At 39.9% G+C, this 19,157-nt stretch overlaps 1 protein-coding gene across 8 annotated transcripts in view; it reads right to left on the reverse strand.

Moving 5' to 3' along the window:
* ARVCF (ARVCF delta catenin family member) overlaps window positions 1-19,157 on the reverse strand; it is a 448,905-nt gene that overhangs the window by 296,637 nt on the left and 133,111 nt on the right. The window contains exon 1 of one of the 8 annotated variants that reach the window (XM_043529832.1): window positions 10,017-10,035. The exons of the other annotated variants lie outside the window; for them this stretch is intronic. The gene's annotated coding sequence lies outside the window, so the exon portion shown is untranslated. Of the gene's footprint in view, window positions 1-10,016; window positions 10,036-19,157 lie in introns of those variants that run through there. 8 annotated transcript variants of the gene reach the window in all.

The following is a 19,157-nucleotide window of genomic DNA, read 5'->3' on the forward strand; positions in this document are numbered from 1 at the left end:
ATTGCTATCATGTGCAATTTTAGGACTGGATAAAAATCAAGATGCCCCATATCCTGAATATCTTGAAATTCAGTTATTTAATCTCTAATTTATATGCTATTTTGTACAATTCTCATCCCATAGAAACGAAGAAAATAATAATTTGATTCTGTAAAACTATTTCCCCATGTTTATTCCCCCCCTCTACCCCGCACTGTTCCTCAGACGTTCTTGTCAACTGCTGGAAATGGCCCACCTTGATTATCTCTACAAAAGGTTTCTCCCCCCTCCCTCCCCCCGGCTCTCCTGCTGGTAATAGCTCACTTTAAGTGATCACTCTCATGTTACAGTGTGTATGGTAACACCCATTGTTTCATGTTCTCTATGTATATAAATCACCCCACTGTATTTTCCACTGAATGCATCCAATGAAGTGAGCTGTAGCTCACCAAAGCTTATGCTCAAATAAATTTGTTAGTCTCTAAGGTGCCACAAGTTCTCCTTTTCTTTTTGCAAATACAGACTAACACGGCTGCTACTCTGAAACCTGATTCTGTTCTGAAATTAGATTCTTTTCCTTGTCTGTAAACAAATAAATCAGGCTGCAGAAACCATACATACTAAATCTGGAGAGCTGCGGGAAGAATGCCAGGAACGTCTTGTTTATTGGAACAGCATAACTCGATAAAACACTCTATCCAGTACAGTAGCAGATAGTGTTTTGCTCTAAAATGTGACTACTGTATGTAAAAGTGTAACAGTTAGACCACATGATTTCAGTGATCTCTGGAGAGAACACTGAATCAGTAATGCAAGTTACCAAGGAATTACCACGTAGTGAATGCATGGTTAGTGAAAAATAGCATGCTATTTTGAATTATACAAGGAAGTCAGATATTGTATGTAACGGATAGTGGCTGCAATTAAGAAATCAACAGTTGTCACACAGATACTACAGTATTTCTACCTACTTAGAACAGGAAATAATTGTGGTATTTGAAACCATGATGTGGTAACGCTGGGTAAAACTGAATTTGTTAATGGTGTCTACCATACAGGTAAAAGATCTGATTGACACAATGGTAGCAGTAAACAATAACACAGTATTTTTGTTTCATATACTGTATGTACCTAAAAGTGAATGGCAGCAGAAAAAAAACACTACTTCCCCCTTTCAATTATAGCATCATAAGGAAAAGGGGAACAGAGGAGTGCACACATGAAACATGCTCTAGTCCATACAATGGTTTTCTGATTTTCATCCCAAGATAGAAGATGGCATCAAGAGGTTCCTTCTGTCAGGCTTTGTCTAGATTAGGAAAAAATGGCATGCGTTTTTTTAAATACAGTTAGCTTAATTTAACTAGCTTAACCCAATGGAAATCTCACTTAACATCAATGTGTAGGACATAACTTGACCTGCCAAAAATCAAGCTAAAAATGTCAAACTGTGTCTACAGTGGTGTTAAGTGGAGTTTTCAACACCTTTAAGATAGATCAATTGAACTAAGCTAGTGAAATAGATGCTTATCCCCAATTATCTAAACAAGACCGCAGTGATTCCCGATGAAATGTGTTCATTTTACAAATAAAAGGATGTTCTCATTTCAGCCCTACAAACTCATCCGGAGATTTTAAACTGTGGTCTCTGGTTTGTAATCACTACCCGTAATAAAAGTTAACCAGGCATAACTTTAGATTCCAGCTCCAGCTCCCACCATAGCTGTGTTGGTTCTTTAATACGTGTAAAGGCTCATCTGATGAGTAATAAATGTGCCAGATTTATAGTCTCTTCTGAGCATAATCACATTTTAAAGTCAGATGGAGAGAGAGGTCATTCTGCTAAACTTTTCTTCTTGTTCAAAAGCCATGTGAACAACAAAACTAAAATACCAATTTTAAATGTTAAGCATTTTCCCCTCTCTATTTATTACATGAATTTATACAATCTCTTGCACTATATTTGGCCTTTAAACTTTTATATTTCTCCATTCTTCTTTCTATAAGCTCCTGCAAGAAAAGCTTAATAGTGAATATGTTGCCCAGGACAATAGGTTCTAGCTGAGATTCTCATTCTCTAGACTGATGCACCACCCTTTATAATGGAAAGGTGTTAAAGAAAAAAGAAAATTCTGTCAATATTGACTACAAAAATGAGCCACATGAGTGAATAAATATGTCATCAAATCATGAGAAAATGATGGATATAATCCTGCAACGCTTACTCATCCAGCTAGTTCCATTAGAATCAGCAGAACTGTTCATGTGAGTAAGGGCTGCTAGACTAAGCCGAATGTTTGTGGATGTGGCTAAATACCCATTGAATATATTTTAAAACTGTATGTCCTGGAACAAATCCAATCCTGGTGTAACTCCACTGAAGTGAATCATGGAATCATAGAGAATCATATAAATGTAGGGCTGGAAAGGATCTCAGTAAGTCATCCAGTCCAGCTTCCTGCACTGAGGCAAGACCAAGTCAACCTAGACCATCCCTGACATGCATTTATCCAATCTGTTCTTAAAAACCTCTAGTGATGGGGATTCCACAATCTCTCTTGGAAAACTGTGCCAGAGCTTAAATGCCCTTGTAGCCAGAAATGTTTTCCTAATATTTAACCTAAAACTCCCTTGCTGCAGCTTAAGCCCATTACTTCCTGTTCTACCATCAGTGTACATGGAGACCAGCTGATAACCATCCGTTTTATAACAGCCCTAAACATATTTGAAGACTGTATCGGTTCCTCCTCCATCTTTTTTTTCTCAAGGCTAAACATGTCCAGGTTTTTTAACCTTTCCTCACAGGTCAGGTTTTCTAAAGCTTTTATTAATTTTGTTGCTCTCCTCTGGACTCTCTCTAATTTGTCTAAATCTTTCCTAAAGTGTGGCACCCAGAATTGGACACAATATTCCAGCTGAGGCTTCACCAGTGCTGAATAGAGCAAGACAATTGCCTCCTACAATTACCTACACATGACAATATTGTTACTATAGCTCGGAATGATATAAGCCTTTTCGTAACTGCATCACATTGTGGGCTCATATTCAATTTGTGATCCAATATAACCAGATCCTTTTCAGCGGTACAGCTGCCTAGTCTGTTATTCCCCATTTTGTAGTTGTGCATTTGATTTTTCCTTCCTAAGTGTAGTACTTTGCACTCATGTTACACCAGGACAATCTAGCCCACTGAACTGCAGAGTATGAAGCATATGTGCTATCACTGTACATGGCAGCATTTGTAGCCGGGGGCCAAGGAGTACTGAAATGTGCAGTGAAATTTTTCTGAGCACCTCACAGAATGGAGAGATGACCTTACTCTTAGCAGATTGACCCTTTAATGCTTAGACATTCAGTCAGATGTTTACATCTTGCCATTCTAAGATGAGGAAATCTGTAAACAGCAAATTAATGCTGCTCAGTGCATTGTAAGTTAGACATCTTTGCGGCATTACCTTGTAAAGTTTGTAGGATTACTGAATGCACTGTGCTGTATATTTCCTGTAGTGATGTACACCAGATTTCCCATGAGAGCATATGTAATATTTTGGCTTTACCTGTCTTCATCCCACCACAGTAACTTTGAGTTTGTGGATCTTGTTTTTACCTTCTTTGTGGCACTGTGCTGTAAGTGCCTATGATGGCACACCAATAGGAAACTTCTGAAGCAGATTTTGGAGTAGTTACATTTTCAACAAGCTAGATGTAGGAGCATATGGCCATACATTTGTAATTTTAAGTGGATGTCACTTGAAACTATGATTTTGTTGAAAGCTAGAGTGGTTCTCGTCCTTACGCTAGGGACAGGTTTCTGAAGAGGGCTGTCTTGCCTGCAACAAACTTATATTAATTTGCTTAGGAAGTTCTCTAGGACAGGAAACAAGTTGGGACACTCAGCGTATAATGAGGCAATGGAAGCACACATGTTCAGAGTTCTGAACACATCTTCATTCCTACAAACCTTGAAAGGGACTAACATAATCTAGAGGGCTTTCTCATGAGTAAGGCTGCGAGTCTGTCATGGAGGCCACGGAAGTCACAGATTCCGTGACTTTCCAGGACATCCGTGACTTGTGCAGCTTGCAGGTGTGCTCAGCTCAGGCAGCCCTGGGGCCAGCTGCATCAGCCCCCCGGCAACAGCGGCGGTCCTGTGCCATCTCCCGTGCCTCCCCCAGCAACAGCGGCAATCCCGGGCTGGCCCTGCCAGCACCAGCGGTCCCGGGCCAGCCTCCACCAGCACCAATGGTCCTAGGGCTGGCGGCGGCCAGCAGCAGCGGTCCCAGGGATGTGGTCCCAGAGCTGGCGGAGGCCAGCGGTGGCGGTCCCAGCCGCCCCCTGCCAGCAGTGGAGGTGGCAGTCCTGGGCGACTCCCAACCAGCTCCGGTGGTCCCGGGCCACTTCCCGCTACCGGCAGCAGTCCCGGCCGCCTCCCGCCAGCTATGGTGGTCCCTGATGGCTCCCACTAGCAGCAGCAGTCCCGGGCCATCCCCCTGCCCCCGCAGAAGACCTGTGGTGATGGCCTGACTAGGCAGACTGCTTATGTAGTCAGTGTTCTCATGCAGGTTTCCTCTCTACTGCATTCCTCTCCTGTAGGCCTCCCACCAATGGGTAACACTAGGTGACAAATCTCCCTGTGTTCACCAACACTTTGCAGTCCGATTATGGTTGCCTCTTTCATAAGTACAGGGCAGAATGAACCCACATAAGGCCAGCCATAAAGTGACCCTTACTTGAGTTGTGAACTCCATTAATATACCCAGTTTTATATTAAGATTTACAAGTCTTCCATAGACAGCAAAAATGGTCAACAATTAACTTCTCAATAATTTAAAATCCACCTCAAGTATAAAAATAGAGAAGCAAGGTATGCCTGCTGAGGCATGGAATATTCCCCACTATATGTCCTGTAATCTGTCCCTCACAGTGTAACTTCAGTGTCTGAACCTACATTTTGGGGAGGTGCTCTCAGTATCTCTCTCCAAGAACATAAATATGGTCTAACCTATGACTGGGATTCCAAGCCTCTACTGCAGTGCAAATAACAAATAAAATGTTTTCCAGTGTTGCCTACTGAATGCAATCAAAATTTCAAGCCCCCCTACCCATTTCTTTAAATAAAACTGGCCAAAATAAAATAAAGCACCACTTCCTATGGTAAAACGTCACATTTCCTAAAAGAAGTTCATGAGAGGCAGTGTTATCTAGTGGTCTGTGCACAGGGCTGGGAGTCAGTCCTTCTAGCTCAAACACAGGCTTGCTGGGTGGCCTTGAGCAAATCTTTTCCCCTCTGTCTCTAAAACGGGGATAATTGGAGTATATACTTATTTTGCAAGGGCTGTTGCATTAATGTTTCAGTGTTTTGAAGATTAAAGTACCAACTATTATTTATTAGAATTGTCTACGGATGAATAAACTACTGCTGTAGAAGCAGCATCAAAAGCCTAAAGCTAAATTTCACTTGTATGATTCATTTACTAGAAAGATTTAATTGACATACCAGTGGGTCATTATGCTGAATTTGCTGCTTGTATTCAGGTTCCTCTACTAGGTGAATCAACTACATTCAAATCCTGTTGCCTTCCTATGTGGCTTCAAAACATCTGACTGTGCAGATTATTATTTTATCCCTTATAATTTGATAGGATAACTGTTTTATGCACAACATTGTCATAGCAGAGAGCTATCTCCAACTTCAGCAGTTCAATATAACCTTCAATGAAGAATTACTTATTAATATCAGTGTACCTGTGAAGCTATTAACCTCATACAACACAAATGAAACTAGACCTGCAAAGAGCCGAGGAAACACTGGTATAAGACAAGTAAAAGCTCTTTCAGTTAATCTTAAATTTCCTTTTGTGGTGGCCACCACTAATCATTTAAGATGACTGATTGGGAAGCCTTTGGGTATGTCAGCACTTGGCAATAGCCCATTAAGCTGTCTTGGAGCCCTGATCTCAGAAGCTTACTGGGAAATTCCAGGCCTTGCTGTGGGCTGATGACTGAGGTTTCATTGGCTATAGAGCCACAGTAATATATGACATGAGGAAGGGCGGTGTGGGATGTATCGCACACACTGGATTGAAGGTGCCCTCTGCTGGCAGATCCCTGCAACATTTTAGGATGCCTCCCTGAAGGATGGACCAACCCATAAAAGAGCTTTGAGGATGGGGGACAGATGTCTAAATAAAGGAGAAAGAAAAATGACAGCCCCCTTTTCTAGTAATAACTTGTACATTAATAAAAAAGCACTAATGTATATCACTAAACACTTTTCTTTGGAGAATTAACAGAAAGTGAGTTGTGGCTAAAGTCCTAACACAACTGTATAGAAATATCCTAAGTATTTCTGGCATTTCAATGAAACTCCCACAAAGGTGTGACCTTAAGGAGCACACTGGGGAAAGGTGGAGGGTAAATTAATCTCTCACAAGAGAATATGCAACAGTAATTACCAAGCAACATGTGAGAGCATAGGAAAGTATCAGGGGACATGTATCCCTAGACCAAGAGCTATGACAACAGAAAGAGCCACCAATGATTTTTTTCTAGTTTACAGGCCTATCAAGATAGTCACTAGATGAGCATGAAAGAGGAAGAGATGGTAGGAACTAGAGGACAGTCTGTGTTTCTAATATTTTTAATTAAACATTGGAATTGTTCCATAGGGTTCATATATCTCATCCTGCTAGACAAGCCAAGCAATCTCTTCTATTAGCTAATTCTGTACTCAGCCACAGGGCTCCTGCCAATCTGAAGGGCTGGCTTGCTCTATAATTTTCACAGTGCTGTGGGAGAAGGCAGAACAGTAAAAGCAGGTTAGCACAGAAGAGTCACTGTAATATAAAACATTTTATAGATTTATTGAATAGTGGCTTGAAGTAGTTCCACTGAGCAGCCCAATAAACCTGAGTGGAACTGCTTCAAGTTTACGTGCAATGAGATTAATACAGAGGGTAAGAAGAACCTGTACTCTGCTTTTTAACATTACCATTACAGAAGGGTGAATACCTCCAAATATTTTCTATGAATGTTTACTTAAACAGTTGAGTATATCTGAATGGTGTTCACATACCCTCTTTCTATATTTCTCAAATATTTACGCGAACAAGTTTTATGAACATTCCTGTCAGTAAACAAGCTAACTTTAAATAAATATTACAGATACTTATGGATAGCAAATTTTGAATCTGTCAACATATTTGCAGCAGAAGCACAATTTTAATTATGTGACCTATGTGCCCAATCAAAACTAATGTTTGAATTTTGAATATCAAACATGTTGTGACACAGGATCTGTAATCTGTCAGTTTACATTTCATAGTAAAAGCAAATTTAAAGAGTCAAATCCATGCTACCACTGATCATCCAAGACACATCCACCATGAGGACATGATTCAAAACCTATAGCCAAGAAAAACTGACATACGAATTAAAATGTCAATCACCTTGACTGGTGAGGAGTATCAAAGGAGCGGCAATCAAAATGGCCTGTGAACTTAGAGATAGGAAGGTGGAGGAATCTCCTAAAGGTAAAGAGGGCACAATAGTCCTCATATGAGGGGGGGAAAGACTGTTTCTTCCAGATGGTTTTCCTGGATCAAACACTCCTTTGTGAAAATGTTAATGTAAGCTCACCTGATAGTGAACTCTAACACCTGGACTTGATGAACATATCTGCGAGAGAGAGGGACTTCTGGACACAGCAGTGGGAAGCGATGTGTGGATTGGTCAGGGGGATCCAACTCTGAGACATGTAAGATTTTTTCCCCTGGAACTAAGAATTTTTTTAAAGATTTCCAGACGTGAAAGCATCATAGAAACACAAAGTACCAAGCAAATACTTATTCAGGCATAATAGGAACACAGCTGTTTTTCTGTTGGTTAAACACTGCTCCAGCATTTGAAAGTTATGATTCTGCATCTGTTATAGCAACTGCAAATCTGTATGAGTTCTACCCACCATAGCCCCCCCACAGATTGTTTTCTCTCCTCATAACTTCAGTATAGTCTGGTTTTGTCTCTGTTTTTACAAAATTATTTCAGGAGTTCCCTGGGGACATATTAGTATGTTTTCTCTAAATAGGATTATACATGCCACTTCATTCCACCCACCAAACAAACAGCACTAATGTGTACATCTGTGCAGACTGTGTAACATATTGCTATGAGGTGAAAGGAGCAGGGAATAGCACACATCCTGGCAAGACTATCATGATTTGCCATTTTCATGTATCCCCATTTCTTCCCTTATTTCTTTGCAGTTTGTGCAGAGCTCTGCAGCCAAAATTGTCACTAGGCCCAGCAGGTCAGACACAGCTGAACTTCAAACAGGCTAAATATCAACTGTTTTAATCCATAGCCCCAGCAGGGCAACTCAATCACAGAGGCCTCAGGTTAAACTAATTTACCATCCAGATCTGTCTGTAAGACATGCCTAACCTGCAAAAAATGTAAGAAATAAGTCTGAAGCATATTGTATAATTGCTTCCATTGGGCAAAATGGCACAAAACTCCATCTTCATAATGATCACGCATTCAGTGTATCCCATCCAGACTCTGAATCTAGGATCCTTTCACATAGGTGTCAGATGGAGGAGTGAGTGCTATTAGTCTAGGGAACATTATAGCATCCTGGGTTGTGCCAGATTTGTGACATCTTTATCTGGCATCTGTTCAGGAGGTAGAGCATCAGGCAGGTTCACCAATTCAGGTCTTGCTTTTTAACCGAATCAGTAGAAATATTTCATATGAATATAGCAAATAAAGAGTCTTAACTATCTGAGATCTCAGGAACTTTAAGTAATGCAGATACATGAATCCAGAACATTTATATTACAATCTGAAAGTCTGGTGTATTTTAAATTACTCAGACCAGTTTGAGTTGTATCTGACACCACCCAAATGGTGGTTATTAGATAGGACTCCTCTACCTGACTCACACTTACATAAAGATGGAGAGCAAATTCACTGTGCTATTTAGATCAGAAGAAAAACTGAATCTGATGGTCATTTATCTGCACCAGACACTGTAAAATGCAGCACAACTGAAAGTCTGTCCCCATGACAAAGCTGATGGGGGAAGGTGTGAGGCCACCTTTCCGAAGCCACTGCTGACAGTTCCTCACCTTCATTAGTGCCAAATTCACTTCCCCAAACCAAAGTGTCTGGCAGTAAATTCCAGTTACTCGATATTGCTGTTCTATTTCAGTAGCCTGGACTGTCTCAGCACTGAATGAAGTGGACAGGAGGAAAGTTCTCTGTTACACAGAAATTTTTAGAACCAGATATAAAGAAAAAGGATTGGGAAACAAGTGATAGCTCAAAAACTAAATCACATGCTTGAGACTCTTTACTCTCTTAGTGTTGGGCAATTCTGAAAATCCTTCCTTGGCACTAATACCTCTTGCAAGAACAGCGCTTCCCAGTATGAACAACTCAGCAGTATTTGTATTAAAGAATCAGGGCTAACCTTGAGTAGCAACAGCATTGTTGTAGAAACTGTGGACCAGTAGTGCCTCCAGAGTTACAAGTGCATGCCCAGAGTAACTGCAATAACATCCCAATGTTGTCATCCAGTAGTTGTAGGGAAGAGTCAAGGAAGGCCAGCTTCCCATCAACAACAGTCACGCCTGTTGCCTGACAGGTTCTGGAGAGAGTCCTAGACTGTCTTTCCAGGCAACGTGTGCATTTAAGAGTCAGGGCTGAGCTAAGAAATTTCGATCCAGATCCAAGCTTCTCCAAAGTTAAAGGGGCTTCAGGCCCGCTGTTCTGATTTGAGCCACTCTTTAGTTAGAAGAGTGATAAAATGTGGTGAGATGGGCCATTCATGATGGAGGGATTCAAAGTCAGCATCCTGTGTTAGTTCTTATCTCCTGGGCCATTAGGTTCTAGGGGTCTTTTCCAAGTAACAAGTTCAATTTCTGGCTGGGAATGACCGTTAGGTAGTTATAATTTGGGCGCCTTCTATAGGAAATCTGTCAAAGTATACAGTAGAACTAAGGAAGCTCAGTGTCTCTAATAAACTATGAGAATACCTGGGGTGACAGTTCAAGCAATCAATGGAATTCTGTTCCAAGAATGCTTCATGTTTAGTAGACCAAGCATTCAATCAGCAGAAGCCATCTTCTTCCTCTGTTTTGGTGATATACTGTAACAAATGGCCGAATCTCATAAATGGAGAAAATATACATTGGTGCTAGAATGTTGAGAAAATCACATTATTCTGCCACATATTCCAAAACAATAGCCCTAGGACTTAGACATATGATGAATTCACAGTTCACATGAAACATTACCACACCGATGTGTTAGAAATGTCTGCATATCCTCTGTCTTGTTACCTTTTGCAGAACAGTGAGTGGAGTGGCAGTCTCAAGTTTACAGTTGGACCTCGGATTCTACAAGGAAAGAATCTCCATCTTTTCATTCACAGCAGAAAATGCCCTGAGGTCACAATCTTTCTCCTCCTCTCTCCCCAACATAACTATATGCTTCATACTTTTCTGCATCCTACAGTAGATTCAAATTATTAGGTACAAAAATTAATATGATTCTCTAAGAACCGTTTACAGCTTAAACCATAAGGCAAAACAAATTAAATTAAATTTAAACAAAGCAAATTATTTATTTTCCCACTGTTCCATTATAAGAGATTTAATCTCATTCATTCAATTCTATGCTTATGCATTTCACCAACATTATAATAACAGCCACAATTCACAGAAGTTAGCCCCACCTATGCTCTGAGAGATTTATTGAAAGAAAATAAAACAAAACCCATGATCCAGGTCATTAGGGATAAGACATTAAATTCTTCATACTCTGATAAATTCAGACACATAGGCTCGCTTCTTATGTGTGTGGGAGGAGGGGGACATAACAAGCACTAGTTCACATTCCTAGGTCACTGCATTTGTGAATAAATTCAGGGAACCATCCAGTTTGACCTCCTTTGTTTTTGATTTCGATATAATGTGCTACAAGAGCCAGCATTGTGAACAATAGGACAAGCCTATTGTACAATGCAGGAAATCTCCTCTTTAACAGTGTGGAGGATGCTAACCAGTAAGGGCAATAAGTCATTTGGCTGCTGTTATCATCAATCAGGCATGAAGGCTCTGGTATTCTGCAGTCTGAATTCTTTATCTAACTGATTAGTCATACAGGCCAACTGTATTACAGTATTGCTTCTCCACTCTCATTACAGGTCTCCTCCATTTAGAGTATTAAAACCCTGCTGATGAGCTCAGCTTTGCATGGAACAACTGGCTTTATTACAAAGCCACAGACTCTCTTTAGAGAGGAAGTGAGTGGAAGCCTGAAAAATCAATCCAAAGACAAATAAAGCAACAAGAAACCACCCGGACAAGCAGTGAAAGGATATTTTAAGGTGAAGAGTGAATGAAGTATGCAAAGAAATGAAGTGTAACAAGGAGGTAGAAATTTTTATTACCAAAAACTCAGTAATTTCCATAATGATCACTGGAGAGCTGAGAACAGCGTTTTGGAGTAGCAGACATACCACTAATAACTAGTTTTGAACTCCCAATATAAAATTGTGCAGGGAGGTTATACTTGTCACTGGGCCACAAAAGCAAGACCATTGAAGAATTTGTTCCCTGTTCCTTTTGATGTTACATCCTAACTAGGGCTGTCGATTAATCACAGTCAACTCAACTAAATAAAATTAATCGCAATTAATCGCAGTTTTAATCACTGTTAAACTATAGAATACCAATTGAAATTTATTAAATATTTTGGATGTTTTACTACATTTTCAAATATATTTATTTCAATTACAACACAGAATACAAAGTGCACAGTGCTCACTTAATACTATTTTATTACAAATATTTGCACTGAAAATGATACAAGAAATAGTATTTTTCAATTCACCTCATACAAGTACTGTAGTGCAATCTCTTTATTATGAAAATGCAACTTACAAATGTAGATTTTTTTTTTGTTACATAACTGCACTCAAAAACAAAACTTTAGAGCCTACAAGTCCACTCAGTCTTACTTCTTGTGCAGCCAATCACTAAGACAAACAAGTTTGTTTACATTTACAGGAGATAATACTGCCCGCTTCTTATTTACAATGTCACCTGAAAGTGAGAACAGACGTTCACATGGCACTGTTGTAGCTGGCATCGCAAGATATTTACGTGCCAGATGCACTAAAAATTCATATCCCTCTTCATGCTTTGGCCATCCTTCCAGAGGACATGCTTCCATGCTGATGACACTTGTTAAAAAAATAATGCGTTAATTAAATTTGCGACTGATCCCCTTGGGGGAGAATTGTACGTCTCCTGCTCTGTGTTTTACCGACATTCTGCCATATATTTCATGTTACAGCAGTCTCGGATGATGACTCAGCACATGTTGTTCATTTTAAGAACATTTTCATGGCAGATTTGACAAAATGAAAAAGAAGGTACCAATGTGAGATTTCTAAAGATAGCTACAGCACTTGACCCGAGGTTTAAGAATCTGAAGTGCCTTCCGAAGTCTGAGAGGGATGAGGTGTGGAGCATGCTTTCAGAAGTCTTAAAAGACAACACTCCAATGGGGAAACTACAGAACCTGAACCACCAAAAAATAAAATCAACCTTCTGCTGGTGGCATCTACCTCAGCTGATGAAAATGAACATGCATTGGTCTGCACTGCTTTGGATCATTATTGAGCGGAACCCATCATCAGCATGGACGCATGTCCTCTGGAATGGTGGCTGAAGCATGAAGGGACATATGAATCTTTAGCGCATCTGGCATGTAAATATCTTGCAACGCTGGCTACAACAGTGCCATGTGAACGCCTGTTCTCACTTTCAGGTGACATTGTAAACAAGCAGTGGGCAGCATTATCTCCTGCAAATGTAAACAAACTTGTTTGTCGGAGCAATTGAATGAACAAGAAGTAGGACTGAGTGAACTTGTAGGCTTTCAAGTTTTACATTGTTTTATTTTTGAATGCAGCTATTTTTTGTACATAACTCTACATTTGTAAGTTCAACTTTCATTATAAAGAGATTACACTAGAGTACTTGTATTAAGTGAACTGAAAAATACTATTTCTTTTATTGTTACAGTGCAAATATTTATAATAAAAAATAAATATAAAGTGAGCACTGTATACTTTGTATTCTGTGTTGTAATTGAAATCAATATATTTGAAAATGTGGAAAAAATCCCAAAATATTTATATAAATGGTATTCTATTATTGTTTAACAGCACGATTAATTGCGCGATTAACCACAGTTAATTTTTTTAATCACATGATTAATCGTGATTCATTTTTTTAATATCACGATTAATTTTTTTAATCTCTTGACAGCCCTAATCCTAACGCATTTGCTACAGAGGCCTCAAGTCACAGGGCACCTCTTGTCTGAGAAATGGGCTGGGTTACCTACAGAATTTGGCAATGCTGCTCTTTGATTCAGCAGGAAGGGAGCTCGTGATCATTCCCCTCTATTCGACCTTGGTGAGGCCTCATCTGGAGTACTGTGTCCAGTTTTGGGGCCCACACTACAAGAAAGATGTGGAAAAACTGGAAAGAGTCAGCGGAGGGCAACAAAAATTATTAGAGGGCTGGAGCACATGATTTATGAGGAGAGGCTGAGGGAACTGGGATTGTTTAGTCTGCAGAAGAGAAGAATGAGGGGGGGATTTGATAGCTGCTTTCAACTACCTGAAGGGGGTTCCAAAGAGGATGGCTCTGGAGCATTCTCAGTGGTACCAGATGACAGAACAAGGAGTAATGGTCTGTCGTTGCAGTGAGGGAGGTTTAGGTTGGATGTTAGGAAAAACTTTTTCACTAGGAGGGTGGTGAAGCACTGGAATGGGTTACCTAGGGAGGTGGTGGAATCTCCTTCATTTGAGGTTTTCAAGGTCAGGCTTGACAAAGCCTTGGTTGGGATGATTTAGTTGGGGATTGGTCCTGCTTTGAGCAGGGGATTGGACTAGATGACCTCCTGAGGTCCCTTCCAACCCTGATATTCTATGATCTATGGTTCAGTGATATGAGGCACTTCCCTCCAGCCCCTTTCCTCAACATTAAATACACTGGCACTACAGCTCTTGCAACACTTTGCATGCAGAAATGGGACACTGAAACAGTATTCTCTCTGCTTTCATGCATGCGGACCTACTTCCCAGAAAAATAATAGCACAAGGATTCTCAACAAAAAGTTAGCCTTACTGCAACTGTATCCTAGCCTTGATTTCCTCTTCTTTCCCACTTCCCCATCCACCCAAATCCAGTAGCTGTCCACAAGATTCCTACTGCATAATTTCATTTGACTCACAATTTGCTCTAAAAAGCCTTGAACACAGTGTACCATCTAATCACACTGCAAGCAACATCTTAATATAAAGGATGAACACTTCTCATAGTAATCTATACATTTGTACAGCAGTCTCCTCACCCACAAGTGTCCATAACTAATAAAAGAAATCACTCATCTCACTTCTGTGCAAAACATTTTTTTTTTTTAGGATTGGACCTATGAGTCTCAACAGCTGAACTACCAGTCCAGAAAAGTATCTTTTTTCTCTCCTTTTCAGAACTATGCAAGTTACCATTCACCTCTATCACAGTCAGATACAGTACACTACACATTGCATGCTCTATGGGTCCTAGTTACCTCGCCATAAACAAATATACCATAGTAAGTGACCTTCTGAAATTTTTTTCCCCATTGCACCATAGACAGTACTAGGTATTATAAACTGCACCAAGCTTCTCTTCTGCTTCTTTCCGGCTTGGTTTAAAGTATTCAGTTCCGAGCATACCTGATGGCTTTTATATTCAGGAGTCAAAGCACTGCTGAGCTGGCACCCAGTGGGATTTCAGAGCAGAACGTAGAGAGGAATTACTCACAGAAAAAACCTGCAATGATGATGAAGTCCTGCAGCCAGCAATCGCTGCCATCCCCGAGCTCCGCCTCCATCCCTCGCACAATACTTAAGATATGAGAAACAAAGGAGGAGAGAAACATCTAGACCTGCCACCCATTCCCAGTCAGATAGTCTACACAATGTGTGCACTAGGAATTGGTTAGGGAACACAGTTTTGACTGTAGTCTGTTCTAGATTTTTAAAAAAACAGTCATTTTCAAAGCTGAAGTCAAGTAAAATGAACATGCCCTCTATTTGAATATTTTGGACTAAGTTCTTCTGCTGTCTCCTGTTGTACATTGATACTTACATCAAAGACAGCAGAACAGAAATATTGTGTATTCCATATGACAGGTGTTGATTTATCATTTTAGGTGTGCATACACACAGGACAAACAGCAACTGTCATCACATCTAATCTTTATTAGACTGAGTTCTGTGGGGAGAGCATGCTCTTCATTTTAGTCATCTGTAAGGTGTTTAGTATAGTGGTCCTGATCGTAACATAAATAATAAATTAACAAACAAGTCAGGCAATGTGCTCACTGCAAAATTCTTCAATCTTAAAGAAACTGGTGACAGTCTCTCATTGATCAACATGCTGACATGAAATTAAAGCACTGAAATATTTGGAAACAGAGTAATAGAAATATAAGGCTGAAGGGGACCTTGAGAGGTCCACAAATTTTATAAGCATACTCTCCAATCCATTATCCAAGTCAGTAATGAAAATGTTGTCTAGTTCAGACCCAGAAAGAACCCCTATGGGACACCATTAGATAAATCCTCAAGGTCTGACAGTAAACCATTGATAACTACTCTCTGAGTATGGTCTTTCAACCAGTTATGCACCCACTGCATAGGTATATCATCTAGACCACATTTCCCTAGTTTGCTTCCGAGAATGTCATGTGGGACTGTGTTGAAAGCCCTATTAAAATCAAGATACGTCACATCTTCTGCTTCCCCCTATCCAGTAGGCCAGTGGTTCTCAACCAGGGGTATGTGTACCCTTAGAGTGTGCAGAGGTCTTCCAGGGGGTACATCAACTCCTCTAGATATTTGCCTAGTTTTACAACATGCTACATAAAAAGCATGAACGAAGTCAGCACAAACTAAATTTCATTTAGACAATGACTTTTTTATACTGCTCTCTATACTCTACACTGAAATGTAAATACAATATTTATATTCCAGTCAATTTATTTTATAATTATACGTGAATGTGAGCAATTTTTCAGCAATAGTGTGCTGTGGCACTTTTATATTTTTTATGTCTGATTTTGTAAGCAAGTAGTTTTTAAGTAAAGTGAAACTTGGTGTACACAAGACAAATCAGACTCCTGGAAAGGTTGAGAGCCACCACACTAGGCCTGTCAAAAAAGGAAGTTAGTTTGGTTTGGCATGAATTGTTCTTAACAAATCCGTGTTGGCTCGGGTTCAGTCTTTATTTTTAAAATGAATTAAGTTTCATTTTCACTGTCTGTACCCTCTCCAACTCTTCTGTTACTACCCTTAATTGAGTCATGCCTGATAGACTGTGAGCTCTTTGGGGCTTGAATTATGTATTTTTATCTGTTCTAAGGTCCCTTGCACGCTTTCAGGTACAGCAAAACAACAGCTACACACAGTGAAATGGCTGGATCAAATGACCTTTCCTTGGGCATCACCACTGAAAGAAATGGCTGAAACATTTTTCTGCCAGGAGTATAACACAAGTAACAGTACCGATGTTAGTCTTGAGACTTAACCCAAAGGCACTCCATAAAAGCTCTCCACGGTTTGCCTCCCTATTTAGGTTTACTCACATTTACTTCCACCCTCACAAAACTGGTTCTATTCTGCCTTTTATTGTTTACATTAGAAATGGTGAATCATAGAACTGAGGTTACATGAATCTAGACTTATGTTAAAGAAAAATCATCCCACATCTTTTCAAGTTCCCTTTCCTACTATTTCTGTGGTATGCCTCCTGCTGAGTCTAGGAGATTGATTCCCTAGCAAGAGCTATATGCAAACTCCTGACTCCAGCTATATAGACCTTCATATTCTCCTGCTGATTTAGAAGAAGTGGATGCATTTTCTATCAGACAGAGAATCTAAATGATCAGGTACAGGAAACCCACATGAGCTGCACCTGTAAGTGACCAGGTAATTCCCTCACACAGCCAACCAACTGAGAGTTCTATTAGCTGCCTTTTCTCTGTGTTACACAGTGTCTTCCCAAAAATAAATATGTGTGCCATGTTTGGGCTATCGGGACTGCTGGGGATGATGGCAGGAACAAAAAAAATGAAGTCACAGTTTGCAGAACACAATACCTGTGCCCACCTCCAAAAACAATTTCATTTTATAATTTATTTTACGACACCGGAAAAGGGCCTGAATCCTCCAGCAAAACTTAGAGCCTAGGGGAAACAATACCCAAGACAGCTGTCCCCTGGAGAAACAAATGGTCTTGCTGTATTTGCTTTCTGAGCATCGTTCACGTCTACAATGATGTAAATGAAATAAAAATAGAAAGTATATGATGAGTATGTGATATTTTCTCCCTGTAACTACATAAAATCATAGAACTGTAGGGGTGGAAGGGACCTCGAGAGATCATCTAGTTCAGACCCCTATCTGAGGCAGGCATACTGCTATGTACAGTTTTCAGGAGGCTGTACTGGTTTGTGGTTCAGTAAGACCAAGAGCATTGTCAGTAACATATTCCAAGGGGATAATGTGATGTTCAGTTCTACTAAGTATCTTCTGTTTTTCCCATCCCTGCCCCTTGCTGTGCAGCAGAGATCATTCTTTTTACTGCAAATTATGAGTTACTTCCACCGACTTTGAGCCTTGGCTACTTGTTCTCCTCCTAGCTGCCTCCCTCTACTCCTGAATTAGCTGCATTGCAGTGGTGCGATATAAATGGTTGTAGAGTGCTTTGGGATCCTTTTGGGTGAAAGACACAAAGGTTTTTTACTTGAATTTATTACTACACAGCAGTATTTGTGGTAATTAGATATCACAATCAAAGTTAAAAAGAGTGACTACCGTATGTAAAATGTAAATTATTCACCACTTTTTTATTTAATAGGACAATTTTTGAGAGGAGAAAGATTTCCTTTTATAGGAAATGCAGTCACACAGAGCTGAGAGAGATTTATACGCTTAGATTTATGCTTTTACAGTTTAGATGGTAGGATTTTTAACTTATACAAGTTCTTTATTCAATTTAGACATGCTAAGCAAGACTGATGCAATGAAAGACTGACAGGAAGCAAGTGATGCTGATTTGGGCTCCAGGTCTGATCCAGAATCACTGCTCTAAGAAGTCAGACAACCAGAAAATGGAATCTGATCAGATACCTTGCTATACTTTTGACATGCTTCTATTGAAAAGGAACTTCTGCTACACCCTTGTTAGGCTAACTAGGGAGAGAAGGTGCGTCCAGGAGATACAGTCTGATTATTATTCCTTCTATCAGAAATGCTATTACCATAGCCATTATATTGGTTAAATCCTTGGAGGCAAAAGCCATCCAAAGAAGGAGATTACAGTATTGCAGATTGAAAAGGAGTACTTGTGGCACCTTAGAGACTAACAAATTTATCTGAGCATAAGCTTTCATGAGCTACAGCTCACTTCATCGGACGCATGCAGTGGAAAATACAATGGGGAGATTTTATATACACAGAGAACATGAAACAATGGGTGTTACCATACACACTGTAACAAGAGTGATCAGGTAAGGTGAGCTATTAACAGCGGGACAACCCGGGAGTGGGGGTGGGAACAGGGGGACAAGGACCTTTTATAGTGATAATCAAGGTGGGCCATTTCCAGCAGTTGATAAGAACGTGTGAGGAACAGTGGGGAGGAGGGCGGGGGGAATAAACATGGGGAAATAGTTTTACTTTGTGTAATGACACATCCACTCCCAGTCTTTATTCAAGCCTAAGTTAATTGTATCCAGTTAGCAAATTAATTCCAATTCAGCAGTCGCTCGTTGGAGTCTGTTTTTGAAGTTTTTTTGTTGAAGAATTGCCACTTTTAGGTCTGTAACTGAGTGACCAAAGAGATTGAAGTGTTCTCCGACTGGTTTTTTAATGTTATAATTCTTGACGTCTGATTTGTGTCCATTTATTCTTTTAGGTACCGTTATTTCAAACTGTCCTGAGACCTAGGATTTTAAGTTAAAGACAAAAATCTATTCAAAAGTTACAATATTCTATTAACTAGTGTTTTTTGAATAGTATATAAAGGTCATTCTTTCAGAGTATC

Source organism: Chelonia mydas, chromosome 15, assembly GCF_015237465.2.
Source record: "Chelonia mydas isolate rCheMyd1 chromosome 15, rCheMyd1.pri.v2, whole genome shotgun sequence".
In the NCBI taxonomy this organism is placed as follows: domain Eukaryota; kingdom Metazoa; phylum Chordata; order Testudines; family Cheloniidae; genus Chelonia; species Chelonia mydas.